The sequence below is a fragment of the Rhagoletis pomonella genome, unplaced genomic scaffold (genome assembly GCF_013731165.1).
Source record: "Rhagoletis pomonella isolate Grant_MI unplaced genomic scaffold, Rhpom_1.0 Rhpom_scaffold_00007, whole genome shotgun sequence".
Taxonomy (NCBI): domain Eukaryota; kingdom Metazoa; phylum Arthropoda; class Insecta; order Diptera; family Tephritidae; genus Rhagoletis; species Rhagoletis pomonella.
Window position 1 is genome coordinate 809,132 of NW_023458561.1, and position 15,994 is coordinate 825,125.

The 15,994-nt window shown below is 42.0% G+C and overlaps 1 protein-coding gene across 6 annotated transcripts in view; it reads right to left on the minus strand.

The window, feature by feature from the left end:
- Positions 1–15,994, minus strand: part of LOC118742234 (lissencephaly-1 homolog) — a gene marked incomplete at its 3' end in the record, with an annotated part of 77,283 nt that overhangs the window by 27,913 nt on the left and 33,376 nt on the right.

Here is a 15,994-nt window from a genome sequence, read left to right on the forward strand (position 1 = left end):
GTAGCGGCTACAACAACCCCGCCCAGGACGGTTGGTATCTCAGTCGTGGCCGTCACGGCAACCCTAGGAAGCGTGCAGCTTCTGTGGGGTTTGTCCACAGGGACAAGGCCGTTAGGGTTGTCGGGTTTTCCGGGCATGCGAAGAGATGTTTCGAGTCATGTGGGGTCTCTCCGCATGCCGGACACTCATTCGGCACATCCTCATTCAACCTACTCAAGTAGGAGTTCAGCCTGCTGCAGTAGCCGGAGCGAAGTTGTGCGAGTGTTGTGCGTGTCTCCCGAGGCAGATGAAGCTCCGTCTCGTCTATGTCCGGGGGTGGTATGCCTAGAACGGCATTCACAGGTCTAGAGTCTACATAACTCGAGACTGAGTCCCTGTGAATGCCGTTCAGTTTCAGTTCAGAAGTTTCCACTAGTGACCCCTGGTTGTCGAAGCAGATTCGATCTGTAGAAAAGAGACCCTTATCGTACCCAGCGTGGAGAGTAGAAGGCGGCTGCCTGTACAAATTCGTTAAGTCCAAATTCCCCTCTATTTACGGTGATTCTTCGGATTGGAAAAAGGTTGTTGGTCGAGAGGTTCTGAATAAATGTCATGATGACCAGTTGGCCGGTCACATAGGCATTCGGAAAACTTTCGCTAGGGTTGCGCAAAATTTTTATTGGTCGCAGATGAAGGCGGATATCGCGAAATATGTTCGAAAATGTAAGATTTGTCAACAGGTGAAGCCTGATAACACACAGCCAGCTGGGGGTTTGTTGAGAGGTCCAAGGCAATCGAGCCTTGGGAAATGATGTGTTGATCTGGTAGGGCCCATGGTGAAGTCGACACAGGGCTACAAGTATATTTTAACGGTCGTGGATTACTTTTCGAAGTTTCCGCTGTTGTTTCCCTTACGGACTGCCGCGGCGAAGGGCATCTGTAAAATCTTAGAGGATCAGGTGTTTCTTTTGTTTGGTGTCCCTCGGTCGGTGGTCTGCGACAATGGACCCCAGTTCATGAGTCGCGAACTGCGGGGGCTCTGCGGTGTGTGTGTATGGTACCCAAATCCGGTACACCGCCCACTATCACCCGGCCGAAAGGATAAACCAGATAATTAAGGCAACGCTTAGGGCTTACGTATCGGATAACCAAAGGAGTTGGGACCAGCAATTAGCAAAGGTAGCGTGCTGTATTAGAACAGCGCAGCATGAAGTGTTAGGAGCCACGCCATACATTGAAAATTTTGGTAGAGAAATGGCGTTGGAAGGCAGTAGAAGATATATCGAGTCGTTAGGAGAGCAGGAGAGAATTAATTGTGAAGAAAGAGCAAAGAGACTCGAAGAGATTAGGTCTAGCGTAGAGTGCGGTTAGAGGAGGCCAGTGCTAAGTTAGCAAGAAATTATAACCTTAGGAGAAGAGATGTGCAATATATGCCAGGAGAGTTAGTTTGGAGGAAAAATGTTGTATTATCTGATGGAAAGAATTACTACGCGGCGAAGTTTGCGCCGAAATATATAGGACCTTTCATAGTGAAGAAGGTGTCGCCATGGACTTATGTCCTGGTAGACGAGTCAGGCAAGAATAAGGGGGCATGGAACGGGAAGGAGTTAAGACCATATAGGGACAATTAGGAGATAGGGATTTCACAAAAGAAAGCAAGCTTTCTTTTTAAGGAGGAAGGGGTGGGGTTGACGCGTACTGGCCGCAACAAAATAAACATTTGTTTCCCCTTCGTTCTATTTACCTATTCCCTTTCACTCCAACCGATAGGAGTGAAGTCTGCCGACACTCAAGTGTACATATGTATGTAATTACCTAACTAAATAGTAGAATGAGCTCAAGTTGAGCGAAATAGTTGTTTGTCGGTGGAGCGCCACCGCAAAGGGGAAAAGTCTCCATTAGGGCACTCCGCCCCAAAACGGTGCCGATCGAAGGTAAGAATGTAGGAATGAGAGATGACGCGAAAGACCGTAGTAGGGGTGTCGCTTTTGCTCTCACCTATTGCGGCACTTTTGTTGTCCGCCGTATGATGGCAATGGCAAGTCCATGGTGTTGTTTGTGTGCGCCGTGGTGGCGACCGCTAAAGCGCCCAATTCGCTTCTAAAAGATCGGGCCGGCGCCAATTGATCGGGCACCAAGAACACCGGCGCTGACGCTCCAACGGTTTGCGTACCGGTGCGTAGGTTGCGGCCTGGCTCGCGACTGCGTTCCGGGGCAGTTCTAAGCGAGCTTTGAGAAAGGCAACATCCTTATTGCGATCGCGAGTGCTTTTATACATAGTAGCCCAGTAAAATTAGATAAATTTGTGTATTGCAAGTGTTTTATATTGAATAAAAATACAATAAGTGCCAGACGAGGCACTTAGATTGCAGTAGCAGTAGCGATTAGTTTCGAGGAGCAGCGCCAGTCGAGGCGTGAAGTCGGCACCGGATTTGGGAGCCATATTCCCGAGGAGCACCCCTGCGGTCGGAACGCCCACCGACCGCCGATAAGTATCGTTTTCTTTTGTTGTGTCTGTGTTCAGGCGTTATTGTTGTCGGTAGGTTTCCTCTTATTGTGTTTCCCTTTCCGATCCTGTTTAGCATCCTGCACCCTGAGCCCAGTCATACAGGCGGGTTAAAGATATCCCCGGCAGCACGGGCGGTAGTGCGAGTGGGTTCGTAACCTTTTGGTTGGACCTCACCTCGGGTGCGCACCAAAAACAAGGTTTTGTTTTGTTTCGATTTCTTTGGTTGTAAATCTTGTTGTCTTGTTTTCGACCACCCTAGTGTTCGTAGCTTCATATTTATTGTGTGTGATAACTCTTGCATTTTATTTAGTTTGAATAGTCTGTATACTGTCTTGTTGTTTCCCCTGCCAGCAACCCCGCCATCTCCACTGAGCCAGCCGGTTGCTTGGTTTTATTGTCATCTCCCTTTTGCGCGTATATTTGTTCACTTAGTTTGGCCCGGCGTATTGTTGTTGCGCGCGGTAAGTGCATTTATTTGGGACATTAGGTAAGTCGGCTTTTGTAAACAAAAGGTAAGGTGACAAGCCAATGAGGTATGTTTCAAGTGCCTAGATAACCACAAAACTGTGGAATGTTCTAAGGAAACATTAAACAAATGCATAAACTGCATTCGTACTAATACAAAATTTAACTTAGGGCTTGATGAAAATCATATGACCTTTAACCGACAGTGTCCTGTATATCCTGTATACCGGAAAAAGCTCGAGAAATACTGTAAATTATTAACAATTACAGCAAGTTTGTGGGGACCCTGGCGTTGAGTTTACGTCTCACCCAGGAGTAGAGAAAGCGCTACCCAAATACTTGCAGTGCGTATATCTCAATATACAGAGTTTAGTGGCCAATAAAGCTGAGCTAGAAATACTTATAGATTTTACCGACCCGGACCTACTTTTGTGTTCCGCAACATGCCTAGCTGATGACATAGAGGATACGGAAATAATGTTCCCGGCGTTTCAGATGATACGCTGCGACTCACACAGTAGACACACAGGGGAGCGATAATACTCGTTCGAAACACGCTCGGTTTTAAAACAATAACTAACAAGGCTATAGACAAAAATGTTTGGTGTATAGTTATTTAACTCAAACACTGGGATACGAGGTGGCAGCTCGGGGTGGTTTATCACTCCCCAAGCTCAAGTGATGCGGAATTTGTGACATATATGGAGGATATCTTAGCAGAAATCTCAGAAAATTCTGTGAACACTGTTGTCATTGGCGATTTTAACATAAACATGAACGTAGTATCAACCAGCAGCAGAAAACTCAATGATGTTTTCTCGCAACAAGCCATGCAACAGCTGATAAATTTTAATACGAGGGTGACGGAACATTAGGAAACACGTATCGACTTGTATTCCAATGATAACCGAGTTATATGCGAAAAGATCGAGGATCATAGAAACAATAATGTTTCGACTCAACGTCAATAAGCTAAACCCACTTGCTAAGGAGGCAGAAGTAATATCCTGTTAGAGATATAACCCTGAGAACTTAACAAGTTTACTAAGGAAGTGCGATTTCTCGAACTTCAGTTTTTTCGATGCTGTGGTCCATGAGGCAGTTGACTTACTCAAAAATAACTCGCATTAAGCAGAGGAACAAATAGTATGATAGGCAATTAACAGAGATGAACAAGTATAAATCTAAATCCCATGAGAAAGCAGTGTTGTCAGGGTACTGGGGTGAATATAATACAGTGAGAAGTAGGTATAAAAAACTGGTAAGGTGTAAAAAAAATTAAATACTTAAGAGCATAAGGTGGAAATAAATAAGGGTGATAGCCGACTCATGTGGAAATACTTAAAGGAGGTAGTCAATAACACAGAGGCCAAAGAAAATATTGGAGAATGATAATAAATAACAACAACTACGTAGACAGCTTTGAAATTGCGGAAAGCTTAAATAATTATTTCATTGACAGCATTTTGGAAATACATACCAATATAGTGTGTAAACTATGACTTTTTAGAGGAAAGAGCTTCCACAAGTACGCTAAAATTTGAAGAGGTCTCAACGGAAGACATTCTGCAAATTGCCAAAAAATTTAAGCGGAAATTTGGGGGAAACAACCTACTGTCTGAAGTTGTTATTAAGGACTCCCTACTAATAAATAAGAGTCTCCAAACAGGATCAGTACCGGAAGAATGGAAAATTTCATAAATAGTGAACGTTAAGAAAGTTAGAAAAACCGTTAAAGCTGAGGAGCTTAGGCCCATCAATACTCTCCGTAGCTTGGAAAAACCAGCTTCAGTACTATGTGGAATCCAATAAAATACTCATAAAAGAACAATCTGGATTCAGAGCTAAACATTCCTGTGAGACTGCGCTGAATCTGGTGCTTTCTCAATGGAAAGAAGATCTTAACTACCACCTTAATATAGTAGCAGTGTTTATTGATCTTAAAACTAAAATACATGGGCATAAAAAACACGGAGCTTGACTGGTTTAGAAGCTTTCTATGTAATCGTAGGCAACAAACAATAGTTAATTCAAAGATGTCTAGTAAGACAGCCGTAGACATCGGCTTACCACAGGGCTCAGTTTTGGCACCCCTACTCTTTAATATATATATAAACGATATTAAAAGTTCTCTCAAATATTGTAAAATAAAACTCTTTGCGGATGATGCCTTGTTAACGATCAGTGATAGGGAACTACCAAATGCGATTTTCAAAATGCAAGAAGATCTTAATTCTTTGTATCAATGGCTGTGTTCAAATAAACTCAAACTGAAAGTGAAAAAGACTAACTTTATTGTATTTTCCAGAGCGGCAAAGCTGACTCCATAAGCGGTGAATTAAAAATCAAAGATGAAAATATCAAAGAAGTGAAAAGTGTCAAGTACCTAGGAATATACATAGACAACAAACTAATGTTTGATGAGCACGTTGAGTATACAGTCAACAAGATTGCTAAAAAAAAATTGGCCTTATAAAGAGGTCAATAGTAGAACCACACTTTATATACTGCCCAACGATTTTCTTCCTAGCGGGGGACTCACATGTAGATAAGCTGCAAAAAATGCAAAACCGAGCATTCAACCTCAACAAACCGTACGACACACCAACAAGATGTATGCTTGAAACCTTGAATTGGTTAAGCGTGAAGCAACAAGTTTTTTACCACGCTATGAACGCTAAAATATTAAGAAGGCCAACCTGCCGGATTATCTTAGCTATAATCTCCAATATATAAATGATTCCCGTACAAATTTGTTGAGAGAATAACAGCTTCAGACTCCCGAAGTATAGAACGGAAGTGGACAAAAAAAAATATTTTTTATTAAGGCTTAAAGTGCTTCAATGAATTACCAGAGGCTATAAAAAATTGTGATACTATCACTCTTTTCAAGCTTCTGCGAAATGACTATTGTAGAACGTAACCTACAAGATAGTGACGTATCAACAATAGCGTGGATTGGAAACTGGGCCGTTCCAACCACCAAGATATCGAGACTAGGTGGATCGGAAACTCGGCCTTTCCGACTACCTAGAGTACATTAAAACCCTTAGATAATAAACAATAAATGAGCGGATTGGAAACTACGGCTTTCCATCCGTCTACATAACTTCCGGAAAATTGCATGCTTTTATATTGACATAAAATAATTGCAGTGATAAAGAAATAATGTCAATAAAAATTCCCGTAGAGCATATTGTATTTAATATTGAATATTTAAATTTTAAATCTAAATCTAATTATAAGAATGGTAAATCTTTTTTGTAATATAAGTCTAACAGACTTAAATAAGACGATACTGCACGGTGTGGTGCGTGATGAACGCTAAGCCACCACCATTATCTCGCTCGCGTTCTCGACGGTGCACGTTGTAGCCGGCACAATTCAACAATGTTGAATTGCTGTGCAACTTGATCTCTTGACCGCAGCTATCAATATACCATGCCTTGCCATGAATACGGTTATCTCCTCGATCTTGCTCTGAGATCCGTTACAGTTAAATTGAAAGAGCTACATGTGGTTCGGGAGACGTGTAGTTATGCGGGGTGTGAGAGATGTGTGGCCATATCGCCATCGGCTGTGTGCGCTGCTGTGGAGGTTGCCGCCCTGTGGCTATTGTTGTTGTTGTTGTAGCGGTTACAACAACCCCGCCCAGATCGGTTGATATCTCCGTCGTTGTCGTCAAGTTCCACTAACGGCAGCAATAAGAAGCGTGCAGCCTCTACAGGGTCGGTCAACAGGGACAAAGCCGTTAGGGTTGTCGGGTTTTCCAGGCATGCGAAGAGATGTTTCGAGCCGTGAAGGGTCTCTCCGCGTGCCGGATACTCATTTGGCACATTCGCATTTAATCTGCTAAGGTATGAGTTTAACCTGCTGCAGTAGCCAGAGCGAAGTTGGGCTATTGTGGTTCTTGTCTCCCGAGGCAGATGAAGCTCCGTCACGTCAATGTCCGGTGGTTATGCGCCCAGAACGGCATTCACAGGTCTAGAGTCTACACAACTCGAGACTGAGTCCCTGTGCATGCCGTTCAGGGCCTTTCGGTATGCTGACGGGTCAAGAGGTTGCTTAATGAACCTCTGGACTTCGTCCGTCAGTTCGTATAGATGCCTCCTGACGTGCCTAAACGGGGGCTCCTCTGCAAGCAGCTGTCTGTTTGGGTGGCCACTTCTGTGCCTCCCGATCAGGAACTGCTTGCAGAGCATTATGTTGAGCTCCTTTATGGGGAGCATTTGTGCCTCGTTGTGGAGATGATGTTCGGGCGACATCAGGAGGCATCCTGTCGCTGTCCTGAGTGCGGTGTTCTGTACAGTCTGTAGCTTCGTCCACTGCGTCCTACTGGCGAACACACTGGCGCTGCGTAGTTTAAAACCGGCCGGCCTATTGCCTTGTATGTTGCCAGCAACGTTTCTTTGTCTTTGCCCCAAGTACTGCCGGCTAGCGACTTGAGGACCTTGTTGCGGCTCTGTACTTTATTGACAATAGCGGTTGCGCGCGCAGAGAAGGAGAGCAGGCTGTCGAATGTTACTCCGAGTATTTTGGGGTTATTCACCGTCGGAATTGGTGTATCATCGACGTGAATTCCCAGCGGTAGCCTAACCTCCTTCGTCCAGGCGGTGAACAAGGTCGCAGAGGATTTCGTAGGGTAGAGGGCAAGACACTTTGCAGTGAAGAAGCGAGAAAGATCGGAGAGATACCCGTTTACTTTCGAACACAGGTCATCCATTCCATTCCCAGTCGCCATGATCGAGCAATCTTCGGCGTAAGAGACAATCGAGATTCCCTCTGGTGGTTGAGAAAGCTTTGAAATATAAAAGTTAAACAGTAGCGGGGATAGGATACCACCCTGTGGAAACCCCTGTTTGATTTTTCTAAGTTTTCTCGAATTGTTTCTAAACCTTACCGACGAGTGTCGACCACTCAGATAATTTGCCGACCACCGTTTGAGCCTCTGTGGGAGAGAGGAGCCCCTGTATCTTCTAGCAGCGTGGAATGGCTGACAGTGTCAAACGCCTTTGACAAGTCCAACTCTACTAGAATCGTTCTCTCACAGGGACGGTTACGGTTAAGGCCACGAGTTATCTGAGTGTTTATGGCGTTAAGTTCTGTTGTTGTACTGTGCACTTTACGGAAATCATACTGATGCTTCGCTGGGGTCAGGTGGTTCCTGAAATACGGGAGCAGCAAGGCCTCAAGTGTCTTCGCTACCGGAGAAGGGAGTGTTATCGGCAGATACGAATCTCCTTTGTAGGCAGGTTTCCCCGGTTTGAGCAGTGGGACCACTCTGACCTCCGTTAGGTACGCTACTCCCGCAGGACCCAAATTTTTCAGCATCAGCATGCATATTCCGTCGGGACCCATGGCTTTGGAGGCTTTCGCCTTCCCGATGGCCACCTGAACTTCGCCGCAAGTGAAAGCAAGGGGGGCACAATTTGTTGGCAGCTTGTGCAGCCTTCTGGTCACTCGACGCTGGGCTTTGTCCACCGGAGGATGCAGTATGAATTGCCGGCTAAACTAGCTCGTGCATCGCTCTGGGTCCAACGAAGTATGGCCGCCGAAAGAAATTTCGACTCTGTCGTCGTGCTTCGTCGGATTGGACAGTGACCTCACGGTTGACCAAAGCTTACTCACACCATAGGTGAAGTTACAGGTTTTCACATGCTCCTCCCACTTCTTCCGCTTATGTACGTTTACTAGTTGCCGAATCTCCGCGTTGAGATCCCTGATAAGGGGATCTCCGGGATCGGCCTGAGGAAGGCTATCACGCTCATCGGCTAGAACAGCCGTTTCGGCAGGGAAGTTTGGACATCCTGCCGGTATGAAGCGAGCTGCAGCAGCAGTGACTGCGGAACTTACGTTCACCGAGATGGACGTCGGTTGGTGTGGGATGCGCAGGGAAGGTGTTTTCAGTAAACTCCGCGTAACCTTTCCAATCAGCTTTAGAGAAGTTGATATAGGTCCGGTGTTTAGCGGAGGCAAAGTCGGTTGGTTTATCTATTGAGATGACTATGGGTAGGTGGTTTGATACTAAAGTCAGCATAGGTTGCCATGTTATGCTGTTTATCAGACCAGCGCTGACGGTGTTTACCTCTGAGGAGCACACCCATATCAGGGTGATATCCTGCCGGGCAGCAGGTGACAGGGGGTATGTATATGTTAAATATTTCGAGCTCAACATTGCCTGAATGGATAGCAATGCCCTGACATTCTAGGGTGGTATCCCAGCGGTCGATGTCTGCTTCGATAAGACGATACTGCACGGTGTGGTGCGTGATGAACGCTAAGCCACCACCAATATCTTTGCTCGCGATCGCGACGGTGCACGTTGTACCCGGCACAATTCAACAATGTTGAATTGCTGTGCAACTTCGTCTCTTGGCCCGCAGCTATCAATATACCAAGCCTTCCCATGAAGACGGTTATCTCCTCGATCTTGCTCTGAAGCCCGTTGCAGTTAAATTGAAGGAGCTTCATGTGGTTCGGGAGACGTGCGGTAATGCGGGGTTTGAGAGATGTGTGTGGACATGACGCCATTGGCTGTGTGCGCTGCTGAGGTTAATGCCGCCCTGTGGTGGTGATGGGTAGCGTCGCAGTTGAGGTTAGCGACCGTGCAGCGCAACACGGGCCCTCGAAGTTCCTCGTCCAATCTCGCGTGGAGCGCACACCTGAACATGTCCCAAAGTGGCACCAGTCAAGGCAGGTCAGGGTTGCACTTGACTGATGTCACGTTACGGAATATCCTGGTCTGACATACCGTGCAGATTGTAGAAAGAACCAGGAGCTGCTGGCGGCGGCGTGTGGGTGGTGGTGCGGTTGTGTCTGTTATGTGGTCTGCAGTAGTTGTAGTGTGGTCTATTGTGTTGTTGTGTTGTTGTGCTGTGGTGTTTGTGTTGGGCTGCTCAACATGAACATGCCCCAAAGTAGCACCAGTCAAGGCAGGTCAGGGTTGCACTTGACTGATGTCACGTTACGGAATATCCTGGTCTGACATACCGTGCAGATTGCAGGAAGAACCAGGAGCTGCTGGCGGCGGCGTGTGGGTGGTGGTGCGGTTGTGTCTGTTATGTGGTCTACCGTAGTTGTAGTTTGGTCTATTGTGTTGTTGTGTTCTGGAACTGTGGTGTGGTCAGTTAGGCATGTTTCGGAACACAAAAGTAGGTCCGCGTCGTTAAAATGTATAAGTATTTCTACTCAACTTTATTAGCCACTAAACTCTGTATATTGAGATATACGCACTGCAAGTATTTGGGTAGCGCTTTCTTTACTCCTGGGTGAGACGTAAACTCAACGCCGGGGTTCCCACAAACTTGCTGTAATTGTTAACAATTTACAGTATTTCTTTTATGCTCGAGCTTTTTCTGGTATACGGGACACTGTCGGTTAAAGGTCATATGATTTTCATCAGCCCTAAGTTAAATTTTTTATTAGCAAGAATGCAGTTTATGCATTTCTTTAATGCTTCCTTAGAACATTCCACAGTTTTGTGGTTATCTAGGCACTTAAAACATACCTCATCGGCTTTATATTTCGCAGCTATGTGGTTAAAACCCTTGCATTTGAAACAGAAAGTAACTTCCATTCCATCTTTAACTCTACATTTTATCCCAACCTATGTTTATTATTTCATTAGCCAGCACGGCTGCAAAGGCATCTACATCTGTTTCTATGAACGCATTATAATGTTTTGCATTGCCTCTTTTTGTTTCAAAACATTTCAAAAATTTTTAAGTTACCATTTTTAAAGCATTCATTCTGTTTTTTTTTATCATATCCGAAAGCTGCTCATTCTCATGTTTAAAGTTCATTCTATATACCACTCATTTTATTATTTATTGCCTATTTGATTTTTTCACGCTCAGCCTCATTTTCTGTTTGTATTACTACAGCCCCACTTTTCCTACCCTGTACACTATTAATTTTTAAGCCCGGCGGGTCAACATTTTTCTTCAAATCTTCTTTTGTTTTTCCCACTTCCGGCTTCCCTTTTGGTTGTAGAACTAATGGCTTCTCTTTATTTACTTTCGGCGGCCTATTATCTTTCGCAGTGTTACCTTTAAAGAGATTCGCGTTAGTGGCTTTCGCCCGCTGACCTGCTAACCCGTCAGCAGTCACCGATTTCTTGATCTTTTCGCAAATTTTTTTTTTCTCATTTTCATTGCGCGCTATGACCAGTGATGCCAGATTGTGGGTAATTTCCCTATTTGAGGGATATTTTGCATCAAAAATTATTAAAAGGGAAAAAGGGACACTTCATATAAATAAGGGATTTTCTTTTGACGCAATTATTGTTGCATAATTGATCAAAATTCAAGAATATTCGACATTCTTACGTAATTAATCGTTCTGAAGATGTGATGTGGAGTGAAATGGTATATAATTGTTAAAAAGTATAAGGACAATTTCGAAAATTTTCTTACGTTAACCAATTCAAGCGCTGAGTAAGAAAGAATCTTTTCAGTTGTAACTGGTGTTTCATGTAAAAAGCGGAACAAATTATCTGATGAAATGTTAAATAGCACATGAATGTGCTTCAATTTTAAAGTCACCAAAAAATTTTTTTAGGCCCTTAGTGAGTGAGCAAAAAAAATGAAAGGGGAAAAACGAATGAGTGAAAAAATTCTTAACAGCGGTCGGCCCTCGACAGGCAATGGCAAACCTCCGAGTGTATTCCTGCCATGAAAAACAGCTTCTCATAAAAATACACTCGCCATTCGGAGTCGGCGTAAAACTGTAGGTCCCTCCCCTTTGTGTGACATCAAGGGGACCGCCACAAATTGGAGGAAAAGCACATATGTGTAAGCGCCAAACTATTATTATTATTTTATATGAATTTTACTTCTTTACTACTGAAACATGTATATGTTTAAATTCGTTGGGAATTTTGTGGGATAAATTTTCAAGATGTGCGTAATTGAGGGATTTTTCCCCCATTTCCGTGGGATATTTAACAGAGAATGTCTGGCATCACTGGCTATGACTTCACAAAGATCATGGCTTTGCTTTTTTACGCCGTCAGCTATTGACTTAATTTGGTTCACTTCGAGAATACTCGCCTCACAGGTTTTTTGTACTATTTGCATTGCATCAATGCGTTCCCCAAATTGTTTCTCTATTGATTGCAAGGGAAGTTCTTGGATCTTTTGACTATTTTTCTCTATTGTTAAGTTCATATTTCGGAGCACCTCCCCAGCAAAACCTCCGTGACCGAAACTCGAATACGATTACAAATTTTTATTGTCACTAACACACTCGCACTTTCAATCGATTCCAATTCGAATTTTTCATTGTTGTGCGTGAATTGTGCAAGCAGTCTAGCTAATTAGACTCATATATATTTTTTCGCTCATGCTTCAGTGAAAATAGAAAAACAAAGCAACCCGGGTGCCAAATGTCAAATGATTATTATAATGTATATTGTGCGGACGACTTTGAATTTGCGCGAATTGTTTACAAAAATTTCTATTGATTAATATCAAAATAAAATAAAATTATTATTTGTTTATTGTTTTCACTGTGCTGTAGTGCGAAGTTTTTGGCTGTTTAAAGTAAGGGTAAGTAAAGCAATGAACAAAAAAACATTTGCCAATGAGCCGCGAAAATAGTGAGTGGCGGTCAAGTGCGGCAAAATTTGCCAGAATGCTTGGTGTTACTGACGACACGCGTCATAATGGCGAAATTGTGTTGGAAGACTGTAGCTCGGACTGCTCCGATGAGTCGGTTCTCATCAGTAAAGACAGTTATACTGCACCTGAAATTGAAACGGTCGAAAGTGAGTGTGCGTTTGAAATTAAAAAGTGCCCCTTTCGGCTGAAACTCTTTTTAATACGAGTAACAAAAAAGTAGTTATTCAGTCCATCCCGTGGAAAATTTTTATACCGCGGAATACAACACCATTTTAAAACAGACGCGTTTCCATTTCTCAAAGATAAGGATGAAGTAGAAATAGACGTAGGAATTGACGGTCTTAAATTGTATAAAAGTTCCAGTAAAGTTTTATGGCCTATCCTTGGAGCCATTGTTGTAATTTAAAAGAAAACGGACTTCAAGTTGGTTGAGATCCCGTAAAGAAAAAATTTGATATCCGCTTGTTTTGTTGTGATACACCTGCTCGTGCTTTTGTCACAGCTGTACAATCACATAATGGTAAAAATAGCTGCAGAAAATGTGACCAAGTAGGAAATTATGTAAATAAAAGAACTTGCTTTTCAAAAAAAAATTGATAAACTTCGATCTGATTTTGCTTTTAAATGTAGAACAGATCCGGCACATCATATTTCCACTTTTAGAACTTGCGAAAATGTTTTAGAAAAAGCTGATTTTAAAATGGTGTCGCAATTTCCGCTTGATCCAATGCACCTAGTCGATCTTGGTGTAACAAAAAAATTGATTAAGTTACTAATGAAGAGCGCTAACGTTACAAAAATAAATGAAAAAATTTATTTTTTTGACAAAATTCGTCCCCACAGAGTTTGGTCGTGTGTGCAGGGACTTCAATGAAATCAGCAACTAGAAGTCAACTGAATATATGGGCATTCCCATGGTGGCGCACGTGACAGTCGTACGATTTCAATGTGATACAAAAAAGGAATACCATTTGTTTTCTTTAACTTTTTTGGGCCATTGTATAGCACATAATTAGCTCTATATTCGCAAAACTCTGCGAATTGTGGATGGCTATTTTCATGAAACTTATTTTAATATGATTTGGATCAATTCTAGTTGTTTTTAGAGTTTTTGAATTAATGCCAATTGTTTCAATTCTCTTTTGCAACCCCAAGTGTGAAACGTGACGTGACTGGCGTCACGTGACATAAATTTCCATCGTTATATATTTGTTAATATTGCTTTTAAATGAATTTTCAACGCAAATAAAACATGTATTTTATGTAGAATATACTTTATATTTTGACTTCAGCGCCAATTCAGGGTCAATTTATTAGAATTCTATGATTTATTATGTTTCAACCACATACGCCAAATTCGAACCAAATCGAACCATAAATACGGTTTTTCGAAATATCTCGACCTTGGCACATCCTAGGAAGACCATTTTATGCAAACATGATTCTACTTACATAGCCAGTATATATTTTAAAAAGCAGACAAATCGGCCCGTAAATACGTTAGATATAAAACTTTCATTTTTTTTGTCGTGGTGGACCTTCCGCTGGAAACTCCCATATACAATTTTTATTGTATATAGGAATATTCGTTTTAAAAGACTGTGTTAGCAGTGATGCTTACTTTCACTTCCTCTTATTGCACACAGGAATACGGTTGCTATCAAGCCAAAAGGCATTGAAAGCTGAAAGCAACGTTGCCCAAAATATTTTACAGGATTTTGTTAATATGTTTGGACAAATTTATGTTGATTATTTAGTAAGTTATAATGTGCATGGCTTGTTGCACTTAACAGATTGTGCTAGGCAGTATGGAATTTTGGATAGTTTTTCTGCATACAAGTTTGAAAACTAAATGCAATATTTAAAAATTGTTAAAAAGCCGAACCAAATTCTTGAGCAAATTTACCTAAGACTAGCAGAAAAAAATGAAGTCATAACAAACAGTAATGTTTCAAAATTTGGTACTTTTGAAATTGACCACAAAAAAGAAAAAGATTCCTATTGCTTCAATCGAAAAACAGGTCCCGTTAAAATAATAGGCATTGAGGAAGCTGCAGATCGTGGTTATTTGATAGGATACACATTTGAAAAATTAGAAAATTATTTTGTTGAGCCAGTACAATCTTCTCCTGCGCTAGGTATAATACTAGGTGTTCAATTAGGAGCTACACTATTAAAAATACCAAAAGAAGACGTTGAATACAAATACTTTTGTATTCCCCATGAAGGCAAATATTTACTCATTCCACTTTTGCATCACCTTTTTGATGATTTTCAAATTTAATTTTAAATAATAAGAATTTGATACTGCTGTTTTTATATTTTATTTCAGATATGGAGTTTTTATTTCCAAGGAGAGTATAGGCACTCAGGGTCAGCAATCAGCTGGGGAAAAAGGTATTTTTTATGTATAGTTTTAATTTTCACCTATAATTAAACGATTCTCTTTTCTGCAGGGATGGAGGAATTGCTGAAGAAATATTAAAAAATCCAGATAAAATATTAGAGCACCAGAGGGCAGGTATCGACCGTTTGGATGCTTTGGATAAGCGGCTAAATAATATAGAAGGCTCCTGCAGAGAAAATGTTCGTATTTAACTCATCCCCAACCTCCTCACACGCATACATTTTTCCACGCATATTTTCCATATGCAACAAGTAAGAAAGTCTAAGTTCGGGCGGAGCCGAACATTAAATACCCGGCGCAAGTATTAAATATATGTTTTCCACCTTTTCGAAAGCTACCGCTACATGCTAAGCCGGGGTGTATAAATTTTAAGTAAATTAGCGTCCTTAAATTTCGAAATATTTAAATTTCAAGCATTTCTGAAATTTACCGTTATATGAAAAGCGGCCGTAATTTTAGTCCGATTTCAACAATTTTCAAGAGTTTGCCTTTGTGTGGCAAGCACAATAACCATACCGAGTTTGAATACACTAGCTTCCATATTTACCGATTTATCGAAGATTTCGTATTTCTCTAAATTACCGTTATATGGGATGTGGGCGTGGTTATTGTCCGATTTTAAAAATTTTCAGTCATTTCGTAGGTGATGTCAAGGCCAACAACTGTGCAAAGTTTGGAAGAAATTGGTGCAGCGGTTACCAAGATATACACATGTAACTATAAGTGGGCGTGGCTACGCCCATTTTCCAAAAATTTTTAATTTTCTTATTTTTCGTCCAAAGGTTATTCTAAATGTCAATTTTGAGTCAATTATCTTCAGTAGTTACTAAAATATCGCAGTTTTTGTATTTCTGAAAATTACCGTTATATGGGAGGTAGGCGTGGTTATTGTCCGATTTCGCCCATTTGCAATACCGTCCGTCCTACTCCCAAAAGAAGTGCATGTACCAAGTTTCGTTAAGATATCTCAATTTTTACTCGAGTTATCGTGTGCACAGACGGACGGACGGACGG